Source organism: Macaca nemestrina, chromosome 13 (genome assembly GCF_043159975.1).
Source record: "Macaca nemestrina isolate mMacNem1 chromosome 13, mMacNem.hap1, whole genome shotgun sequence".
In the NCBI taxonomy this organism is placed as follows: domain Eukaryota; kingdom Metazoa; phylum Chordata; class Mammalia; order Primates; family Cercopithecidae; genus Macaca; species Macaca nemestrina.
The window spans coordinates 7,775,269-7,794,316 of record NC_092137.1 but is presented as its reverse complement, the minus strand read 5'-3'; the positions used below and the strand labels follow the sequence as shown (position 1 = coordinate 7,794,316).

Below are 19,048 nucleotides of genomic sequence, written 5' to 3'. Positions count from 1 at the left end.
TAGATATTTGTCTGACTTTTTCACCAAACTTTTAAAAATGTATTTTCATGTGGATAAATGTTCTTCTACAATATCATTTTTAAGTCCACATAGTGTTGTACTACATGGTTGATCAGTTTTATTGAACTAGACCTCTGTTACTAAACATTCTGGGTTGTTTAAAGTTTTCTCTTATTTTAGCACTTTGGGAGGCTGAGGTGGGTGGATCATGAGGTCAAGAGATCAAAACCATTCTGGCCAGTATGCTGAAATCCTGCCCCTACTAAAAATACAAAAATTAGCTTGGCATGGTGGTACATGCCTATAGTCCCAGCAACTTGGGAGGATGAGGCAGGAGAATTGTTTGAACCTGGGAGGTAGAGGTTGCAGTGAGCTGAGATAGAGCCCCTGCACTCCAGCCTGGCAACAGAGCAAGAACCTATCTCAAAAAACAAAAAACAACAACAAAAAAGAAACAAATTTTTTTTGGTAAAAGAAAGTTTGTTGAGCATAATTTTACTTAAATTGAATAACCAACCACACATTTACCTTATGATATATTCCTAAAAGTAGAATTGATAGATTACAGGCCTTTGCCCTGTTGATATCCCTCCAGAAAAGTTGTATCCTTTTGTGAAGTTATTAATACAACGAACATTTATCTGTAGTATTATTTGGTTCTATGTTCCTATAGTGTACAATGAGGGGGCTCGATCATCAAGCGTTATCTATGGAATTTCTCACATTTACCAACAAAGGATCGTACAATATCAATACCTTACACATTTTAAATTAATATTGCCTTACAGAAACTCCACAAGACGTCAGAAAAACAGACCTATATCTAATTCTTTTTATATCAGTCATATTGATTACTACCGTACTAATTATGAGATGAAGACTCTGAAATACTCAATTGTTTGCAGTGTCAGCATTGTGTCTAACTCTCTTACCTTCCAACAATGTGTGTGGCAGGGTGATTTACAGGATGCCTTTCAAAAATCTAGTCTTCAATCAAGCAGTAGGTTTCACATAAATTGATGCTTTACATCCTCATCCCCAAAGACGGAAAATTCCCCCCATAGCTCCTTGGACTCCTTTTGTTTCTCAGGATTCCTGCTGTTGCCTCCTTCTTGGTATCTGCTTGGAGTTAGAAGGTGGACAATGTTTCATGGATCTTGACCGCTGTGTTCTGTGTTCTATGGAAATGCAGTCAGTGATCCAGCAGATGCTAATTCTAGTTAGAGGACACCATTGTGCTGGATGATTAGCATGAGTCCTCTTAGGGGAAACATTATATCTGGCTCAGATCACAGTGGAGCCTCTTTCAATCAAGACATCTAGAATATTTCTCAGAAACGCATCCTCCCTGGGCAGTGATGATTGGTGAGTAACTGAACTCTGCAAAGAGGAATCCTCAGAACAGTCACATTTAAAACCACTGGCTCTACAACTCTGGGAAGTAAGAGAAAGCTCCATCCTTGGCTGGTAGGGAGCCAGATCTCCCACAGGAATAAATGATAAAATCGAATCGCTGCTAGTGTCTCCGAGAAGATACCCAAGTTACATCTTCGATGGTCACTGGATTATAAAGCCCCAAGTCTGCATTCAAAGGCTGTAAATACGCACTCTCTTCCTGCCTTACCCTTCAGGCCTTCTGGCAAAGTTGGAAACGATGGGATAGAATGGGAACCAGTTAGGAAAGCAAAGGTTTGAACAGTTCTTAGCATTGAAAAGTTCCAAGGCAAACTATGGTAAGATCCCTAGCAATTTGGGGGCCTGGATTTCTGGTAGACAGCACGACATCTCACTCCATGTGATGCTCACTGTGGGTGGACAAACAGCTTTCTCCACAGCTGCTAAAGTGGGCAGACCTATTTTTCCCTGCCCCCCTTTTCCCTTCCCCTCTCCCTTTCTCATCTATTTTTCTGCCAGCAGGTTTCCTTCAGCATTCAATCAAGGGCAATATGTCCTCAATCAACATTTTTCATTTTTTATGCAACACTGTCCTTTAAAGCTTTTTGCAGCTGGTTGGCAACTGAATTGCTGCCAATATCCTCTGAGAGCTTCCCCGTGGTGTGCACATCGCAGCCTTCCCAGAGCTCTCCAAGTGCCCTTGAGGCAGCTTGACGTGGAGTGTGTCTAAGTTACTCACAAGGTTATGTGGGCTCAAGGTGGACAACTTCCTGGGGCCCTTCCTGGTGGTGAGGAAAAACACAGGGAACATGGTACTTACTAGCATGTAGCTGACAAACGGAGAACACTTTGCACAGAAAAAGAAAAATCTAGTGTTTAATGTGGGGAATGGTAAGTCCATCAGTAAAATGACAAGGAAGCATTCTGATGGCAAAAAAGAGCTGGGCAGGGGTTCAAGGGTCCTCTGTGTTCTTGGCCCTGCACTAACTGGCTGTGTGGCCAAACTGACTCAGCCTTGTAATTCTCAGGTCTTAAACAGTTAGCTTATTTTTATAATGAAATTTTAAAAATGGGATTATTAATCTGTTCTCATGCTGCTAATAAAGACATACCCAAGATTGAGTAATGTATAAAGGAAGAGGTTTAATGGACTCACAGTTTCACATGGCTGGGGAGGCCTCACAATCACGGCAGAAGGCAAAGGAAGAGCAAAGGCACATCTTACATGGTGGCAGGCAAGAGAGCGTGTGCAGGGCAACTGCCCTTTATAAAACCATCAGATCTCGTGAGACTTATTTACTATCATGAGAACAGCCTAGGAAAGACCCACCCCCATGATTCAATTACCTCCCACTGGGTCCCTGCCTTAACATGTGGGAATTACAGGAGCTACAATTCAAGATGAGATTTGGGTAGGGACACAGCCAAACCACATCACAGGACAATAATTGACTAATTATCTCCACTTGCATTTTCTACCCTAATATTCCAAAAGTCTCTTCCTCCTGCTTAGGAGTTGTGGTGAGAGTATAAAGATTCCAGGAAGCAGCTGCTGTCCAAGGTAACACTGTGTGGATCTCTGCAGTGTTTTGAGAGGACAGAGTCCTAACTAATGAGCTGTTTAGCTTAATGTGCTTCAGAAATGCTTCTTTGGGTATTTTAAATTTTAAGCTCTCTTAAAGTCCTCGTTTTCTACTCAACTTTTGAGCATGAGCCCCTCTGGGAAATCAATGCAGACATGAGCCAGCACCAATGCACCTGTGCATTTTATCTGTGAGATGATTAGTCTGCAGGAGGGACCATGAATCTCCCAACTATGCATTTCCTAAGTGAAGAGCTTTGGGTCCAGCAATCACCATGGAACTCAACATGTTTTTCCTCACTGAAACCTGTGTGTGTTTGCATCATAGCCTGGCCATTAGGAGGAGGATGGACAGGACAGAGGGGAGGACTTGGCCACCATGGGGGCCTCAGACCTAGGCTAGGCCCTCAGGTATACATTTCCTAATTTTGTGTTTAATATGGTTAGGCTTCACATCCCCACTCAAATCTCATCTTGAATTATAATCCCTGTAATCCCCAACTGTCAAGGGAGAGATTAGGGGGAGGTAATTGAATCATAGGGGTGGATTTCCTCATGCTGTTCTCGTCATAATGAGTGAGTTCTCACAAGATCTGATCATTTTATAAGTATTTGGTAGTTCCTTCTGCATTCATTCTCCTTCCTGCTGCTTTTTGTAGAAGGTTCCTTGCTCTCCCTTTGCCTTCTGCCATGAATGTAAGTTTCCTGAGGCCTCCTCAGCCATGCTGAACTGTAAGTCAATTACACCTCTTTCTTTTATGAATTACCCAGTCTCAGGCAGTCCTTTATAGCAGTGTGTAAATGGACTAATGCAGTGTTCTTGGGAAAGTTGTAATTATTTTCTCTAGGCCTCACTAAACATTCGATAAATTAGAGTTAAAAATGTTTCTATCTCAGAGACTTGTTGCAGAGGTTTAGTAAAATAATTTTTATCTTTACTAGGATGTTTCAGAGGTGTCTTACACATACTGTGGAAGAGAAGACCCTTAAAAATGAAAGACAAAAAAACTTAACCCTATTCTACTTAATCCATGTTTATTCCTGGCCCAGTATTTTACTATATTTGTACATAAGTGAAACTGATATGAGATTGCTGGGAAGGGAAGAGTGTGGTCCCTTTCAGTCATACAGAAGTGGGGACAGGGAAGTGCTGGGTAGAGAAAAGGGGGTTCCTGGCTAGGGCTGCACCCCCACAGACCTAGGTGAGGACAGACACTTCCGCTTTTGCACCCAAATGTTGCATTTTCCAAGATCACCCTGGCCGATCACGCCCCTATCCTATGACTGTAAGAACCTGAGACCCTAGCAGGCTGACACACAGGTAGCTAGACATTGAGAGGAGCAGATCAGTGGAAGAAGACACAAGTGGCTGGATGTTGAGAGGATGTCGAGGGGAGCACACTGGCGGAAGAGCACACCGGCAGATGCCAGCCCACCATCAGGTCACTGACCAGCAGGATGAGGCAGAGTTTGCCCAAGGGTCGGAGGAAAGCTGGGGCCACCATGTGACCCAACTCCAGGGGGAAAAGCATCTCCCTTCTGGCTCTGCCATCTGCTGAGAACTACTTCCACTCAATAAAAGTTTGCATTCATTCTCGAAGCCCACATGGGATCTGATTCTTCTGGTACACCAAGGCAAAAACCAGGGACGCAGACAGCCTTCTGTCCTTGTGACAAGGTAGAGGGTCTAATTGAGCTGGTTTACACAAGCCACCTATACATGGCTAAACTAAAAGAGCACCCTGTAGCACATGCCCACTGGGGCTTCAGCTGTAAACATTCAACCCTAGACACTGCGGTAGGGTCGGAGCCCCACAGCCTGCCCATCTATATATTCCCGGAGAGGTTTTAGCAGGAGGGAATTCAAGAAGCAATTCATACCTCCATTGCATGCCCTGCGAAAGGGACAAGGGAACTTCTCCTGTTTCAAAAGCAAAGGCTTAAGAATGAGCCGGTTTTAGGACGGTGTCTCCTAGCCACCCTTGTTTCTGCTGGCGGCATAAAATTGGAAGAAAATTACTTACTCTCTGTATTAGGCTTATCTAGAGAGACAGGACTAATAGGACAGATTTATATATGAAAGGGAGTTTATTAAGAAGTATTGATTCACACGATCACAAGGTGAAGTCCTACAATAGGCCATCTGCAAGGTGACGAGCAAGGAAGCCAGTCTGAGTCTCAAACCTCAGAAGTAGGGAAGCTGACAGTGCAGTCTTCAGTCTGTGGCTGAAGGCCCAAGGCAAACCACTGGTGTAAGTCCAAGAGTTCAAAAGCTGAAAAACTTGGAGTCCAACGTTTGAGGGCAGGAAGCATCCAGCATAGGAGAAAGATGGAGGCCAGAAGACTCAGCCAGTCTTGTCTTTCCACATTCCTCTGCCTGCTTTATCCCAGCTGCACTGGCAGCTGATTAGATGGTGCCCACCCAGATTAAGGGAGGATCTGCCTCTCCTACTGACTCAAATGTTCATCTCCTTTGGCAGCACCCTCACAGACACGCCCAGGAAGAATACTTTGCATCCTTCAATCCAATCAAGTTGGCACTGAATATTAACCATTACACTGTCTAAAACACAGTTTTTCTTATTTATAAAATGAAGATAAAATCAGTAACTGCTTTATAAGTTCATGTAGTGTTTCAATGATAAATACGTGTACAACTTTTAGCAAAGTCCCTGATACATTATGAATAAATACATTTTAGCCCCTTCTACATTTTCTTCTTTTTGTTCAATCAGCTAATTGCTGAGTTTATTTGCTATTGCTAAAAGACCGGAATTTGGTAAAAGTTTCCAGTATTTTTGTCATTTATTAAATATATTTTAAAAAATCTCTCTGGTGCATTGTGGCATGCAAATTTGAGGAAAAAAATAATCCAAATGGTGTCAGAATATCTAGGTCAAAGAATTTGATCTTGAGCACATAATCCTCATCTGTAAAATAAAGATAATACGAACTACTGCCCAGGGCTGGCTAGATGAATGAGTAGAAAGCACACAAAACTCTTGCCCGCTCATGAATGCTAATGCTCTTTCCTCCTTCAGTTTATTTTCAATATACTCTCACACATTCAAAATTCTTTTTAAGAATAAGTCCAATAACTTAAATGTGTCACCAATTACTGATTGCATCTAAAGTCCCCTAGGATTTACTGAGACAGGTAATGTTTAGAGAATCTTGTAAGTCTTTTCTGCTGGTTGAGTAAGTAGATCACCAATGAGTACAAGACAGGAAGTGCTCCCTTTACAAGACCATCAGTTCAAGCCTGATTATATCCAAGGAGTTTAAAGATGCTTACAACTTGTAAGCTAGAAATGTGTTTTAGAAAAGTTTAGGAAGTTTAATGTCAGCTTCTTACCTTCTTGTGACCTTGCACCTTGCTCCATAGAATAGATTCAAATAAACTAAACTTGGCATTGATGGAAATAATAGTGAATTGAGAGCCAAAGTTCTAGCTAACCGACTGTGAGAACTGAAATATGTTTTAACTCTGTGATTTCCATGTTCTCTACCCGTAAATTGGACAAATAGTACCAATTCTACTTTATGTCCACTTTTTAGTGAAGACTAATTATACAATAGTTTAAAATTGTAAAAGTAATTTGCAAATGATATAAGCTGAGTAATAATATTAGCAATTAGATGTATTTGTTTAAAGTCAGAATAAAATTAGGACACAGAGCTTCAGGAAGAAAAATTTTGGCTCATGATAAGGAAAAACTTCATAGCAAGATTTATTGTTTGACAATAAAATTAGCTATAGTAAGCTCTGTCACCAAAAATGTTAAACATAATTAGATAACTATTTGGGGACATTTGATTTGATCTTTCTATGAATCTTTAAATTGTGTAAGGGTCTATTAAATAATATGTATGTTATAGTAGCAATGGAAGCACATTATAATGTTTAGAAATTATGTATAAAACAAAGAACTACTAATGGAAATTTAAATAAATCGAGAGATATACCCAACTTAATATTGTGAAGATGTCATTATCTCCAAATTGGTTGATAAGTTCGACACAATCCCAGAAAAATCCTAAAAGTCTTTCCACAGCACTCATTAACATGATTGTATATTTTATAAAGAAGGGTGAAGGGCTTGGAGAAGCAGGGTAGTCAAAGATGTTTTAACTGGCACTGGATTTATTCTTCGTAAACAGCCATAACATTGGAAAAACTACATGAAGCAAACTATGTAATATTATTCCCAAGCATTATACAATAGAAGGATCAGAATGGTGAGCTCTGTATTTTTTCTGGCTTCCTGACTAGGGCCTTCCATAGGTACCTTTCCCTACCAAGTTGCAGACAGGTGGAGCCCACAGTGAGCAGTGATGTCATTGAACTGAAGGGGTGAAGACTGGAGTTCCAGGGTGTTGATGTGGCTGGAACTTGTGGACTTAGGTGTTAAAGAAGAGAGAGCGCCATATGATGTTGGCAGTGGGGCAGAATTCTGCATGGGGGTTCACTTCAGGTCCTGATCAGGTGTCAACAAAGTATAACAAGGCCAGAAAGAAATTGGTTACTCTATTGCTTACAGCTAATTTACAGCTGTATGTTGTGAAGTAATGGAAGACTTGGAGCTCCAACCCGGCCTGAGCAGAGAGACTTTGCTGGGAACCTCAGGCATTCAGTGGAGACCTTAATAAAGTCATTTCTTAAGATAAAGGTCTATACCATATTCTGAAGAAAGAACCATATCCTCAAATACAGAGCATAACCAAAATAAGCTATCCCTAAAAGGATAAAACAACAATTAGTATGAATAGAACAAAATTTAGTTGCAAGATTAAAAGCAAAACCAATTTTCCTTCCTTGAAGAAACACAACACAATCTAGATTTTTTACTATGTATCATCTACACAGTGTGCAATAAAAAGAAAAGTTACATGCCAAAAAGCACAAAAATTAGGCTTATATTAAGGAGAAAAATAATTAATAGAACTAACCCTAAGATGAAGCTTCATGCTGTCACTTAAGAATCCAGAGAAAGAAGAACAATTTAAACCCCCAAAAGGCAGAAATAGTATAACAAAAAGAAAGAAGATCAGTGAAATAGCAAATTAATAATTGTTTAAAATCAATAAAATCCAAAGTTGTTTTTTGAAAAACCGTAAGAGTAAAATTTATAAACCTTTAACTAGACTGACCAAGAAAATAGAGTACCCAAAATATTTGTAATAGGATGAAGTTGAAATAATGCTGTAAATCCTACAGCTATTAAAAAAAATCATATTACTTATACTTTCTGCCAATAAATTTGACAAAAGGATGAAATGGACACATTTGTTGAAAGATTCAAATTATCAAAACTGGAAAAAAATAAGACAGAGAAAATCTGAAAAACCCTGTTTCTCTCACATTAAAATTTCAGTTAAACCTTCCCAATCTCTATGCCCAGATGGCTTCACTGGTGAATTTGGTAGTATGTTTAAAGAAATAGTACACATTTCACACAGCCTTTTGCAGTAATTAGAGTATAGGATACTTGTCTCACTTTGTGAGGTCAGATTATTTTAATAGCAAAGCCAGACAAAGACTGTAATGAGTCTTACTTGAGTTTTTGATGTTTGCGACGGCTTTTAAATCCCCCCTCTTGACTTTCTCTTTGCGCCCCACATTTTGACAAACTGAAAAGAAAACCTGGGCATTTTATCCTTTGGCACTAGATCTGTATTAAAGGTCTTCCCTGCTCACCTCAGATAAGCCTATCGTGTATATAATAAGCCTTTCTGTAATGTTTCGGTGTGTGTAGCATCACCAGTCTTCACATCCAGTGATGCTTTGGCTGAGGAGTTCGACTGTTTCTGTAGCTGACTATAAAAATGGCATTACAAAGCCAAATCTATAGATGAACCACTTTCATGTGCATAGATACAATAACCTCAACAAAATATTAGCAAATAAAGATAAGCAATATAGAAATATATCATGGCCAAGTGAGAATCATCCCAAAAATGCAAGGTTGGCTTTACATTGGAAAACCAATTAATTCACTTCACCATATTAACAGAATAAAGAAAAAAAATTACATTGTCATCTAGTTATCAGCAGTGAATGCGTATGGGTCTGTGGCAAATTCAATCTTTGTCTCCTCAGAGAAAAGAATTCAGCTAAGGGGCAGAAGTAGGTTTAAGGCAGAGAGAGAGACTGCAAGTTTCAGAGCAGGAGACAGAGTTAATTAAAAAGTTTTAGAGCAGGAATGAAAGGAAGCAAAGTACACTTGGAAGATGGCCAAGTGGGTGACTTGAAAGATTCAAGTGTCTCATTCAACACTGGACTTGGGGTTTTATACACTGGCTTGGTTCTGGGGTTTGTGTTTCTACTCCCTTTTTCCCTTGGGGCAGGCTGTCCATATGCTCAGTGGCCTGCCAGCCCTTGGGAGGGGCTGCACATGCAGTGTGTTTACTGCAGTTGTGTATATACTCGCTTGAGGCATTTTTCCCTTACCAGTTGAGCGTTCTTAGACGAATATCATATACCAATTAAGCTTCACCGTTTTGCCACTTAGTGTGCATGCTTGAACCCACTCACTCAACTCCTGAGAGCTTCTCTGGAAGCTGCTGATCACCAGTTTCAGGTATTTTCTCTCTGTTGGGAGACTGTCTTTCCCTGGCATTGGCTGTGACTAATTATCATTTTAGAGACAAAATTTAGCAATCACCTGACCATCACTTGATGGTTGCCTGACACTCCTGGATAGGGATGCTCTCCTGCCCTGCTCATGTCTGCCTAACTACTTACTTGAACAATCTACAGAGATGTAAAATAATACATATTTAACAAATTCCAACATCAATTTATTACACAAACTCTCAGAAAACTAGGAATAGAAGGGCACTCTCTCGACCTCACAAAAATTTCTAGAAATGACAATGACAAACTACAGCTAGAATCATTCTTAATGATGAAAGACTGAACATGTTTTCACTAAAATTGATAAAATAGCAACAACTTTATTCCCATTACGTTTATTCAACACTGCACTTGGAGTTCTAGCCAGTGTACTAAGATAAGAAAAGAAATTAAGGTGTGCATATTAGATAGGAAAAAGTAAAAATATCTTTATTTGTAATTGATGTAATCATCTGTGTAAAACAAAAACAAAACAGCCTATGAGGAATTTCTAAGAAAGTTACTAGAACTAATCAGTTAACTCTTCAGATTACAGAAAATCTACAAAAAAACTGGTAGATTTTATCTACTGCTAGATCTAGTAAGTGAATTAGTGAGAATACACAATCTGGAGACAATATACAGAAATCAATTTTCATTGCAGGTATTAACAACAAATAATTGGAAATGGAATTTTAGAAAAGCAATACCATTTATAATAGAATAAGAATATGAAATGGTTAGGGATACATTTTTTAAATTCATGCAAGTTGCATACTTTAAAAACTAAAACATTACTGAAGAAATTAAGAACATGTTAAATGAATAGAAAGATGTACTGTATTCATCTGTCTAAAGCCTCAATACTACTCAAGTCAATTCTCCTCACATTGAGCTATATATTCAGTGCAACCCCAATCTAAAGCTCTTCAAAGTTTGCCTTTTTCAGACATCGAAGAGCAAATTTTAAAATTAATATGGAAATTTATATGCACATACAGTGATGGCAATTTGACCAATGGATCAAGTAGACGACCCACATACTTATGGAAGTTTATATGGAACTGGTATCTGAGATTGGGAAAGAAGTATATGTTCAATATATGAAATTGAAAAAATGATTATCCTTATGAAAAGAAAAAAGGAGAGATTAAATTGAATCTTCATCTTCACAAAATGAAAAAAAAAACTCCAAATTAAACACCATTTTAATTAAATGTTTTAAATGTTTAGAAACAATTTAAAATTCCTAGTAAAATATATAGATTGATATTATTTAGATCTACTGATCTAAATCAATGCAAAATGGCTTGCTTATTGAAAAAAGATTAATTCAGTGTATCACACTAGGTTTAACTTTGTTCTTCAACATAAAGTAAAATAGTGATATGGTTTGACTTTGTCTCCCATCCAAATCTCATGTCGAATTATATTCTCCAATGTTGGAGGAGGGGCCTGTTGGGAGGTAATTGGATCATGAACAGGTTTATTTAGCCCTTGCTGTTCTTGTGATAGTGAATGAGTTCTCATAAGATCTTGTTGTTTAAAAGTGTGCAGCACTTCCCCATTCTCTCTATTCCTCCTGCTCCAGCCATGTGGGACGTGCCTGCATCTCTTTCACCTTCTGCCATTATTGCACGTTTCCTGAGGCCGTCCCAGCCATGCTTCCTGTGGTACCTGCACAACCATGAGCCAATTAAACCTCTTTTCTTTATAAATTACCCAGTCTCAGGTAGTTCGTTATCAGTCTCAGGTAGTTCTATATAGCCATGTAAGCATGGACTAATACAAATAGTAAAATGACAAATTACCAAATGACAGAAGGAATTTATAAAAGACAAAACTAACAAGGATCAGTAGCAAGCACAGTATATAAAAGGAGCTCTTCAAAATTAATAAAGAAAGCACAGATAACTTTTGACTTTTGAAGAAAATGGGCAAAAAAGATGAATAGCCATTTCATAAAAGAGAAAATAAATAGGCCAAATATCATTAAAACTAGAGATATGAAAATGGAATCTCCTTCTATTCCTATTTATTTAGGAAAAAAATTTGAAAATATCAAATATTGGAGTGATTATGAAATCACAGAATCCCTTTCAAATTGCCCATAAATTGGAGCAACCATTTTGGAAAACAGTTTGGTATTTTCATGTAAAGTTAAACATTTGTTAACCTACGTTTTCGTAATTGTTGTCTGAGAGCTACAGAATACACATGCAAGGATATTCGTTTGAGTTCTATTCACAATAGCAAAAACCCGGATAGAACTCATGAACAGAAAGTGCAGAGCATGAATAAACTCTCGTGTATTCACACAGTGGAATACAGTAAGACATTATGGATCAATCTAAGCAAAATAATATTCAGTGCAGAAAATAAGTTTCGAAGGATTACATCCGTCATAATACCCTTTTATAAAGTTAAAAACAACCATGATTTTTAAAACAATTCATTGTAGCAGTACTTAGAGATGCAATAGATTGACCTCAAAAGGAAGGAAGGGAGGAAGGAAAGGAAAGGAAAGAAGGACAAAAGGAAAGAAAGATTAACCTGAGATACAAGTAGATAATTACCTAATGGTGAAGGCAAGGGAAGGGGATGGGGCCATATAATTAAATGTAGGTTATTTGTTAGGTTCTAAAGTTTTGCTTTGGCTAACGGAAGATTAGGTGTATTTTAAATTATTCAAATAAACAAAACAAATAAAGATGAGCCATGCGTGAGCCACTGAGGATGCCATAAATCAAGAACTTCAAGTAATTCAGCTCCACGCCTCTGAGAACCAGAAAAAAAAAAAATATTTAAATAAAAAGAAAATAAGGGGACAATACCATTTAAGAAATGTTTACAAAAAAAGTTCCATTCTCCAATAATACTGTAACGCCACTATAAGCTTACTGTTTCTTTCCAAAATTTTCACCTACATGAAAGTTTTTCTTCACAACATTTTAATTATGCTGCATTTACACGTTTGTATATAATGTTTTCATTTAATTTCATTTCAGAAGATTATAGTGTTGGGGGTCATTTATTCTTACTATTTTTGATGCTTCTAAGGCAGAAAGTAAATTAGGAAGGTTTCCATTCCTAAGTGCCTGAAAGACTCTTGTTGCCAAGCAGTGACATAAAGCCTTTACAGCTCAAGGATGGTATGGTTTTCAGATTTGTGATTCGGACACGATAGACATGAAATAATGGAATTCCATCTGTGACCTACATTCTAATGTTTCTACTTTCTTGCCGAAGGCATCTAACTAGTCATGGTAACTTGCCCGTTTTCTTCTTTGGTAGATTGGACGCGGTGAACGAGCCATTTGTGGGTATCGTGTTGATTCTTTTTCATTCTTCTGACACCGAATGTGTTTTGTATAACCTCAAACACACCAAACTGCAGAAGAATCTGTACCTGTATTTCCTCCTACAGGAAATGATCATCACCATCACCACCGCCACTTCTGCCTAGCTCTTTCTCCTCCTCAAACTTTCATCTCTGCCAAAATGGTGTCTTCACAAGTTGGACCCTGACCACCCCCTCTCAATTTGTTCCACCCTCCTTTCTCCCATATGAGGTATTCTATCCTTGTGAAATATTTCTAACATACAAGCCTCTGAATTTTTGTTTAGCCTTTTTGCCCCTCTTGACTTGAAGCTCCATGAAGGCAGAAGCCACAGGTATCCTGTTCTCTCGGCCTTCCCAGACTTGCAGGGGCCACTTCCCTTGCCCATTGTAGGCTCTCGGTCAATAGTTGAATTACTGTGAACAAAGAGCGTGTCAGCTGGCTTGGAAATTGTCTGGCATTCGTTTGATAACTGTGGTCATCTGTAGCCTGAATGGAACAACTCCCCTGATTCTTCTTAATGAGAAGAGTGACTCTGGGTCACTGTGGCTGGCTCTCATGCCTCTGCTGGCATGGATTTTGATGGGAGCAATGAACTTGAAATCCATAAGAAAACTCATGTTTTTCAATGTAGTCCCATAGCATTATTTATTTTTCTCTTTGAAAAGCTTTTATTTAAACAGTGATTTTTACAACAGTATTTAGAATACAGTTCATCTGTATGTAGCTGGCAGGTTTTGAAATGGGGTTAACTTTTATCTCACACACAGACACAGACGCACACACACAAGCACTTAGAAATGGATAAAGTTTTTCTTGCATTTATTTTAACATAGCAGAGAACATATTTCTCCTCATCTTTGAGTAGGTGAAGGGCCTTCTTCATTTTTGAGGGGGCCTAAGCAAATTTGGTTTCACTGAGTAATTGTGTCTTTTCATCCATGTGACTCTGATCTCTGTCATATTTTTCTCTCCTTGTTGACCATGCATATTCCTTATCTTGCCTACATCCTAGCAGTATCCTTTTAGCAGAGATTTTGTAAATTCTGCTGTTCTCATTGCATGATTCTTTTTGGATATAAGTATTTTATTGATGTGTCAGAGATCCTATGTGTCTGCTTTACTCTCGGGTAGAAAGAGTTGTATTCAGATCTGCATTTGATTCCAAAAACTGTGTTCATTCTGCAAAAATCTCCGTGGAGGGAAGATTCAAGTTTATCTGGTTTGCTGCTGAACCACCAACAATGTGCACAGTGCCTGGCTTGCAGTGGAAGATATAAATAATGTTAGACAAAGTAAAGATTAAGAAAATCGTTCCTGCCTATCCATGAGAGGGAAGAGGGCCACGCTTGAGAGCGGGCCAAGCCCCACAGAGGGGGACATGGGTGCTCCTTCTGATCGGAACTCAGCCAGGTGTGGTTTTCAGATTTGTGCTTAGGACACCATAGCCATGAAATAATGGAATTCCATCTGTGACCTACATTTCCATGCTTCCGCTTTCTTGGCAAAGGCATCTAACTAGCAATGGTAACTTGTCTGTTTTCTTCCTTGGTAGATATCTCTGAGAGCTGCCATCTGAGGACTGTTATTGAGTTCTGCACTTAAGGTTTCAAATCTAAAAGTCACAAGCTCATTATAGACATATTTATTCCCTACAAGTGTTTTTTGGACCTAAACAGATGGTTTGGACACCACCCAGGCTAGTTTAGTCAGATCTTTTTTATATCCAAACAATATTTTATTATCATGACGAAATTGTAGAGCACAACAAATAATGTAAATGCTATTTATTGGCACTTACAAAATTTCCGTTTCGAAAAGTCACCAGAATTAAACTCTTCCAAGCATGCAAATATCGACTACTTTTTCTTAATTTGTCTCAGTGAATATAAAAATTAATAACTTGTTGAGATATGTCTAAGTTAACAGATTATACCTTTCTAGCACTGGTGACATCATTTATATTGTTCATTTATTCATTCACTCTATAAATAATTATTGAGAGTTCATTATATGAACACTGTGTTAGACACACTAAAAAGGATACAAATGCAATTCACACCACCGTTCTTTCATCAAAGAGTACTAAAGAGAGTTGGAGAGAGAAGCCATGTTTGTGCATGGCTAAGATACCAAACTTAAAGTGTATAAAGACCATTAAGAGGGGTATGAAGAAGCGGGTGTTGCCATACAGAGAGAAAGTAATACAATCATTACCATCCAGGAACAGCATCTCACACCTGTGCTCCCAGCACTTTGGGAAGCTGAGGCGGGAGAATAGCTTGAGCTCAGTAGTTTAAGACTAGCCTGGGAAACATGGGGAGACCCCTGACCCTACAAAAAATACAAAAATTAGGTGGATGTGGTGGTACATGCCAGTAGTCCAAGCTACTCGGGAGGCTGAGCTGGGAAGATAGGTTGAGCCTGGGGGGTTGAGCCTGCAGTGAGCTGTGTTCATGCCACTGCATTCCAGTCTGGGTGACAAAGTGAGACCCTGTCTCAAAAAAAAAAAAGTATTACCAGTGTTTGGACCTCTGCTGAGGCAATGATCAGAAGAGCTCTTAATCCCTATAAGTCTTTGAAGAGCCCTTAGATCTCACTTTGAATAAAGCATATCATCAAACCTTAATATCAATGAAAAGATGTAAATAAGGAAGTGCAGACAATTCAAAGCATCCATTTATCAATTTAATATTATTTCCCCTCCTAAATGTTAAGAGCTCAACTCCATGCCAAGTCAGTCACAGGGCACCGTAACACCATTTCCAAAGTGTATTTGAAAGCACACAATTTACAGCTGGAGATGGAGAATGTGTTGTCAAAAATATTGACAATATTTTATTTCTCCTCCTCGGTTAGACTCAATATAAGGTTTTTAAGTTTTTGATGACTTGTGTTTTTGCAGAGAAGAAAGGAATCTTGGAGGTAACCATGGTGATGTGGGTCTCTTACCACTGACCTTCAGGGTATCTTTCCTGCTGCATCAAGAGAACACAATACCTCGTGGAATGAGAGAGAAATAAGCACATGCCCTATTTAAAGTAAACATAATTCTGACTTTTTCTTAATGCTAAGAATCCATGAAACGAGCTGTTTCCAAAAAGTCACTGTGGTGAATGTCACATGTCACCCTCTCCCGTGTAGATCTGGAAAAGGCATCCATCCATCCCATGGTCCATGTGCTGTGGCCGCCTTCCAGTGCTCCCCCCTGCACTTCACACCTCTAACCCTGAGTCAGTGCAGCCCTCTCCTGATTCAAGCTGTTATCTTGGTTTGTGGAGACAATCTGTTTGAAAATATGCAGTTTCAGCTTCTACGCAGTTCATAAATGGAGCCACTTTCGCTAGCTCTCCCTAGACCTTATTCAGAGTATTGTTTCTTGCCAATGTATCTCTGGATATGTGCACTACTGGAAACATTTTTCTCTTTCTTATTTTTTTTCTTTTTAAGCTTTTGCCCTTTCAAAAACGGTTTCCCTGAAATCAAAACAAAACAAAAAATACAGATATGAGCAAAAGCTTAATGTAGATGAGGCTCACTCCCTAATTTTCTGTCTGTTGTATTTCCTGTTAAAGTGTTCGTGAAACTGGGGAAACGTTTATTTTCCTAGCAAATACAGTTTTGGGGTAAAAATGATATGGACAGTGTTCAAATTCTTTAATACTTCTTAGATTAACATATTTCTTTGGTTCACAGGATAAAGCATAATTTAAAATTTTCTTCTTTTTAAAAATTACCTTTAAAGGCTAGGACAGGTGGCTGATAGGGTTTGGCTATGTCCCCACCAAAATCTCAACTTGAATTGTATCTCCCAGAATTCCCATGTGTTGTGGGAGGGACCCAGGGGGAAGTGATTGAATCATGGGAGCTGCTCTTTCCCATGCTTTTCTCATGATAGTGAATTAAGTCTTACAAGATTTGGTGGGTTTATGAGGGGTTTTTGCTTTAATTTCTTCCTTGCTTTCTCTTGCCACCACCATGTAAGAAGTGCCTTTAGCCTCCCACCACGATTCTGAGGCCTCCCCAGCCATGTGGAACTGTAATTCCAATTAAACCTCTTTTTCTTCCTAGTCTCAGGTATGTCTTTATCAGCAGCGTAAAAACAGACTAATAGAGAAACTTTGTATGAGTAGAGTGGAGTGTTGCTGAAAAGATACCCAAAAATGTGGAAGTGACTTTTGAACTGGTTAACAGGCAGAGATTTGAACAGTGTGAAGGGCTCAGAAGAGGACAGGAAAATAGGAAAGTTTGCAACTTCCTAGAGACTTTTTGAATGGCTTTGCCCAAAATGCTGATAATGATATGGACAATAAGATCCAGGCTGAGGTGGTCTCAGATAGAGATGAGGAACTTGTTGGGAACTGGAGTAAAAGTGACTCTTTTTTTATTTTAGCAAAGAGACTGGTGGCATTTTGCTCCTGCCCTAGAGATTTGTGGAACTTTGAACTTGAGAGAGATGATTTAGGGTATCTGGCAGAAGAAATTTCTAAGCAGCAAAGCATTCAAAATGCTACTTGGGTGCTGTTAAAGGCATTCAGCCTTATAAGGGAAACAGAGCATAAAAGTCTGGAAAATTTGCAGCATGAGAATGTGGTAGAACATTCCATTTTCTGAGAAGAAATCTAAGCGGCTGCAGAAATTATATAAATTACAAGGAGCCAAATGTTAATCCCTAAGACCACGGGGTAAATGTCTCCAGAGCATGTCAGAGGTCTTCATGACAGCCCCTCCCAACGCAGGACTAGAGACCCAGGAGGAAAAGGTGGTTTCGTGAGCCAGGCCCAGGGACTCTGAGCTGTGTGCAGCCTAGGGACTTGGTGTCCTACGTTCCAGCTGCTCCAACCATGGCCGAAAGGGGCCAATGTAGAGGTCAGGCCAGGGCTTTAGATGGCGCTAGCTCCAAGCCTTGGCAGCTTCCATCTGCTGTTGAACCTGCGGGCTCACAGAAGTAAAGAATTGAGGTTTGGGAACCTCTGCCTAGATTTCAGAAGATGTATGGAAACGCCTGGAGGCAGAAGTTTGCTGCAGGGGAGAGGCTCTCACAGTGAACCAATGCTAGGGCAGTGCAGAAGGGAAATGTGGAGTCGGAATCCCCACACTGGGGCACTGCCTAGTGGAGATGTGAAAAGAGGACCACCATCCTCCAGACCCCAGAATGGTAGATCCACCAACAGCTTGCACTGTGCTCCTGCAAAAACTGCAGACACTCAACGGCAGCCCATGACAGCAGCCAGGAGGGAGGCTGTACCCTGCAAATCCACAAGGCCAGAGCTGTCCAAGACCATGGGAACCCACCTCCTGCATCATCGTGACCTGGATGTGAGACATGGAGTCAAAGCAGATCATTTTGGAGTTTTAAGGTTTGACTGCCCCACTGAATTTTAGACTTGCATGGGCCCTATAACCCCTTTGTTTTGGACAATTTCTCCCATTTGGAATGGTTGAATTTTTACCTAATGTCTGTACTCCCACTGTATCTAGGAAATAACTAACTTGCTTTTGATTTTACAGGCTCATAGGTGGAAGGGACTTGCCTTGTCTCAGATGAGACTTTGGACTGTGGACTTTTGAGTTAATGCTGAAATGATTTAAGAATTTTGGGGACTGTTGGGAAGGCATGATTAGTTTTGAAATGTGAGGACATAAGTCTTGTGGGGAGCAGGGTGGAATGTTATGGTTTGATTGTGTCCCCACCCAAATCTCATCTTGAATTTTATCTCCCAGAATTCCCACATTGTGGGAGGGACCCAGTGGGAGGTAATTGAATCACGAGGGCCAGTCTTCCCTGTGCTATTCTCATGATAGTGAATATGTCTCAGAAGATCTGATGGGTTTATCAGGGGTTTCTGCTTTAGCTTCTTCCTTATTTTCTCTTGCCCCCACCATGTAAGAAGTGACTTTTGCCTCCTGCCATGATTCTGAGGCCTTCCCTGCCATGTGGAACTATAAGTCCAATTAAACTTCTTTTTCTTCCCAGTCTCGGGTATGTCTTTATCAACAGTGTTAAAATGGACTAACATAGTGTCTCACACCTGTGATCTCAGCACTTTGGGAGGCTGAGACAGGTGCATTGCTTGAGTCTAGGAGTTGAAGACCAGCCTGGGCAGCATGGCA

At 39.6% G+C, this 19,048-nt stretch overlaps 1 long non-coding RNA gene across 2 annotated transcripts in view; it reads left to right on the top strand.

Annotated features, from left to right (window-relative positions):
• Positions 1 to 19,048, top strand: part of LOC105486538 (uncharacterized) — a 41,015-nt gene that overhangs the window by 10,564 nt on the left and 11,403 nt on the right. The window contains exon 5 of one of the 2 annotated variants that reach the window (XR_011611428.1): positions 789 to 18,878. The exons of the other annotated variant lie outside the window; for it this stretch is intronic. This is a non-coding gene — a long non-coding RNA (uncharacterized lncRNA). Of the gene's footprint in view, positions 1 to 788; positions 18,879 to 19,048 lie in introns of those variants that run through there. 2 annotated transcript variants of the gene reach the window in all.